The 4448-nt window shown below is 50.1% G+C and overlaps 2 protein-coding genes across 7 annotated transcripts in view; one reads left to right on the top strand and one right to left on the bottom strand.

Moving 5' to 3' along the window:
• The window catches only part of NAA35 (N(alpha)-acetyltransferase 35, NatC auxiliary subunit), a 37111-nt gene extending 35742 nt beyond the window's left edge, over positions 1 to 1369 (bottom strand). The window contains exon 1 of the mRNA XM_006018460.3: positions 1203 to 1369. The gene's annotated coding sequence lies outside the window, so the exon portion shown is untranslated. The remainder of the gene's footprint in view (positions 1 to 1202) is intronic.
• A 97-nt stretch (positions 1370 to 1466) lies between these two features.
• The window catches only part of AGTPBP1 (ATP/GTP binding protein 1), a 126351-nt gene continuing 123369 nt past the window's right edge, over positions 1467 to 4448 (top strand). For 3 of the 6 annotated variants that reach the window (XM_025197689.1, XM_014517354.2, XM_025197694.1), the window contains exon 1: positions 1579 to 1664. The gene's annotated coding sequence lies outside the window, so the exon portion shown is untranslated. Of the gene's footprint in view, positions 1487 to 1578; positions 1665 to 1684; positions 1994 to 4448 lie in introns of those variants that run through there. The other 3 variants (XM_025197692.1, XM_025197690.1, XM_025197691.1) reach the window with 3 other exon arrangements.

A 4448-nucleotide genomic window follows, 5' to 3' on the forward strand; every position in this document is an offset into this window, starting at 1 on the left:
CAAGGATAACCATCTTCCATGATCGTCTTATCTGTGGGTCCAAAGATGGCTGACAAGGCCTATCCAGGATTGACAGACACCATTGCAACTCGGGCACACGTTTCCATGCAAGGCGGGTGGCTCTGGGTTCTTGGTTCAGTCCATAACACTGTTTCTGCCACTCCCATTTTTCCATCTTCTGTTGTCATTTTGAAGTTTCAATGTACTAAGATCCTTGCAGCAGACTCTTCCTCCATTCAGCGCAGTGCTGGGCAAGTCTCCCATGAGCTGATATCACTTTTGCATTTTTTCAAGTTAGCCTTGAAGACATCCTTGAAGCACTTCCCTTGCCCTCCTCTTGAGGGTACGCCTTGCCTGAACTGGGAGAATGCAACTTGCTTTGGGAGTCTGGAGTCGGAAATCCAGATGATGCGATCGGCCCAGCAATGCTGACGTTGGACGATCATTGCCTTAATGCACATGGTGTTCGCTTGTGAGAGGACACTAACGTCAGTGCGTCTGCCTCCCCACTAGATTTGAAGGATCTCCTGCAGGCAGCGTTGACAACACTTCTCCAGCGCATTGAGGCATCTTCTGTATGTTACCCACAGGTCTTTGGCACACGAACCCCTAAAGTGGCAAACAGGTCTGTACGCCATCCATGTCTCAGCTCCACACAGCGAGGCAGGGATCATGACTGCTCGATTAACCATGAACTTGGCTTCAGATTGAACGTCACCATCTTCAAACACCCATTTCCTCAGGCGCTCCGAGGCTGCCCTTCCACATTAGTGGCTGTGAGAGCTACAGAAGAAGCTGAAGCAGACTGGACCCCCCACCCCTTCCACGCACCATATGCAAAATGCTTGAAGCCAGGCAGGCCCCAAGCCCTTTCCAGAGAGTTTCTTAACCACAGCCCTGGGGACCAGGATGAATCCATAGGCAGAAGTGCCAGAGCAGCGGGGTGGGAGGGGACCTCCCGAGGTCACTAGTCCAACCCCCCCAGCCCTACACACCCAGGGCGCCTGTAGCCCTAGAGACCCTTCCCCCCGCCCCAACGGAGACATACGCTGTTTGCGTAGCGCCGGGCCCCTCGAGCCCCCGACACCCCGCTCGGGGGCTCTGAGGAGCCGCTCCACCCCCATCCCGGCGCCAACCCCCTCCCGTCAGACCACTGCTGACGCAGCCACGACGGGGAAAGGGAAGGCGGGCCACCGCCTCACCGAGCGCCACTGCTCCCGCCTAGCCGCAGGCCCCGCGTCTGCGTTGCTCCCCGACAGCGCCCGGCCCCGCCGAGCCCGCTGCTGCGCACGCGCAGAACCCCCTCGCTTCCCAACGGCCGGCGTCCGGCCCGGCCGCAGGGTCACGCGCATGCGCCTACGAGCCCCCTCCCCCCATTTCCGGAAGCCGGGGATAGGATCTTTGGAGTACGCATGCGCCAGCCGTGCGGGTGAGCAGAAGCCAAGATGGCCTCTGTGCCGCGATAGAGCCATGTATCGCGAGAGAGGTCAGCCGCCGAGCGCTCGGTATGGGAAGGACCGGGAGGAGAGGGCGGGGGTTGCAGCAGCGGGGGGGGGGGGGAGGGGGGGGGGGGGGGGGGGGGCCGTTTGTGGTGCGCTCGGCGGAGCTGGTGTTGCCTCCAGGCAGGGCTGGGGGTGCAGCCCGGGCCCATGGCGTCCGCTGTGGTTCGTACCCTGCGCCTCCCCGCGTCGGGACCAGCTCCCCTCCCGCGGTCCCAAACGCCCGGCGGAGCCGGCTGGGCCGGCGTGGGGGCGGGGTAGGGAGGTGATGGAGACGTGTTGGAAGATGCGGAGGGCTGGACGCAGCAGTAGGGGAAGCAAAGAGGCGGTGGGGGTGGGGGCCGCAATGGACAGCCGAGCCACCTCCCCGACAGAGGGCCAACGAAGGGACGGAAAGAACTGCCCCCGAAACCTCCAGAGCAATTACTTTGACTCCCAGGCAATGGGGAAAATAAGTGCCAGGTGCAAACGAGGAGCCACCTCCTGGGTGCAAGGTGGGAGCTGGGGTTTTAGTTCGGGTTCATTTTCTTTGTCCATAACAGACCAGCCTGGGCAGGAGGAGGCAGGGGGAGGAGAGTGGCCGGGGTGTATGCAGGGTGCCTGGAAGAGGGTGCCCTCTTGTTCTCCATGCCTGTTGTAGACGGGGCATAAGAACCTGGCAGGGGAAACACTGTGATCGCTAACTGGGGTAATGTATATAGTTAGTCTCCCAGTTTCCCTTCCAGTGGGATGATCTGCTACATGCCAATTTTATGGAAATGGGAGACTCCTCCCTAGCTCACTCCTGTGGCCATACAGCTGACAGCAAGCAAAACTCAGGGGCATCTGAATCCCAAGCCTCTGGGCTTGGGCCTACACATAGGATGCCCGCCACCAGATTTGGAAGCATCTGAAGCTCCAGGGATGGAGGATGCTTGCTGGTAGCAGAGCCACATATGGTTCTTGGCTGACTCATGGATTTGGAATTGATTTAGCTGATTTGATTTGGGACATGAAAATTTTTCTTTAAAAAAATGTTTTAGACACTGTGTGTTCTGATTTGAAATCTGTGGATTTAGCTTGTGAATCACATACTGTGTTTGCACACTGAAAAGTGCTAATATTGCATAGCACCCTGTGCCATCCCTAAAAGGATATTGGGGCACTCCAGGGTACTGCAGCAACTTGCTTGGAGATCACTGGTTTTGCTGCATTTATGGATTGGATCTTTTAAGATCCTTCCTTCCAGGCCTGCACTTCTATGACTTAATGCTTTCTCTTTGTTTTAATATTGATATTTGAACACCTGCATGCAATCCATTGGAATTATGCAAGGGTATGTGTGATAGAATTAGAGCTGTGTTGTGAAGAGCTCTCAGGGATATGAGATTTAATATGATTTTAGAAATTTGCAATCAAACTGAAAGGTGGCTTAGGATGGTGTTTAATGAAACATACTTATCGGAGACTACATGGTTTGTTCAAATATGTTTAATTGGCAACCTTTTTTTTGCCTTTGTATTACATTCTATGTGGTTTTGCTGAAGTGTTCTGCATAATGTTGTATACTTTACTACAAGGGCCTAATTTATTACTCATAATTAATTATTTCAAATAACACAGATGTGGATGCTGCTTATAAGCAAAAAAATACTGACTAGCTCAGTGATTCTCAATCAGGGTGCTGTGACATTCTTTTAAGGGTGTTGCAAGGTGCTACGCAATATTAGCACTGTTAGATGTGCATGGATCTACATACGATTTGCAAGATAAGTCCAAAGAATTCAAATAGGATTCCACAGTGTCAAAAACATTCTGAACTGTAGTGTTTTTGAGTAACTTGCAATACAATTGTTCTGTTATTTTTCCACTGTCTAAAAAAAACAAAAGAAACTAATGTTGTTGAAAGGTGTGGGGGAGGGCACTGACTTCAGAGAAATTATGGAGGGGTGGGTTGAGAATTGCTGGTCTAGCAATTCACTTACTGCAGGTTAGTTCAGCAAATATCTTTGCTTCCTGGGTTATGAGGAATTAGTTATATGACGTGTCTCAGCAGTTCACTTTTACTGTGTACAAAAACACACATTCTCTAAAAGCTAATGTCATCACTGGTAAAAGGAAGCTTCTGTGTGAACTTTTGTTGTAACAGTGTCTGTTGTTTATTTCTGTAGTGTTGAAATATGCTGTTAGATTTTAATCCTTTCACACCTCCACTTATTTTACAGGCCCATATACACAATATTTAAAGATCTCAGGATAAAGATCACACTTGCAAAGAGCAGGTTATTGGTATATTGATTATTGGAGAGTAGCTACTGAAGCCAGGGGTATTCTTAACTAATTCTTATGACAAAAAATGTACTTATCCCTGACATAGGAGACCAGCACCAATAGGCACTGTTTCTTTTCCAGAAAAGACACTGAAGTTCTGGGGGCTCTTCCCTTTTTTGTTACATGAGATAATGGTAGTAATGCACTTAATATCTTTAATGTCCAATAGAAATGTCCTTATCATTTGGCTAGACTAATTTCATGTTTTATTTTAAGTGTTTTTTTTTTTGTTTTTTTAAAGCAAACTATAACATCTTTGGGATTGTTACTGGAACTTAGTGGCTTTGACTTGCAAGTAGTTTCTTTCTAATTCTATTCGGGTTGGGTAGTACTTCTGTGATGGGTGCTGCAGTAGTTTTTGTCGAATGTGGTTGGTCCCACTCTAACGCTCAGACAATGTGTGTCGCAACCAAATGGAACCTGTTATCAGTTTTATTGCAAAAAGTCATATGGCCAAAAATGAATTGAGTTAGAAAAATAAGCGAGGGGCATGACAAGTCTCTCACTGGGGTTGTAGAGAGGCAGCAGCAAGGCACCAGGCTTCCATGCGTAGACCCTGAGATGGTGCAGAGTCACTGGGAAGAACTGGATGCCTTTAAGTCGGCAGGCCCGGATGAGCTCCATCCGAGGGTGCTGAAG

The sequence above is a fragment of the Alligator sinensis genome, unplaced genomic scaffold (genome assembly GCF_000455745.1).
Source record: "Alligator sinensis unplaced genomic scaffold, ASM45574v1 scaffold240_1, whole genome shotgun sequence".
Taxonomy (NCBI): domain Eukaryota; kingdom Metazoa; phylum Chordata; order Crocodylia; family Alligatoridae; genus Alligator; species Alligator sinensis.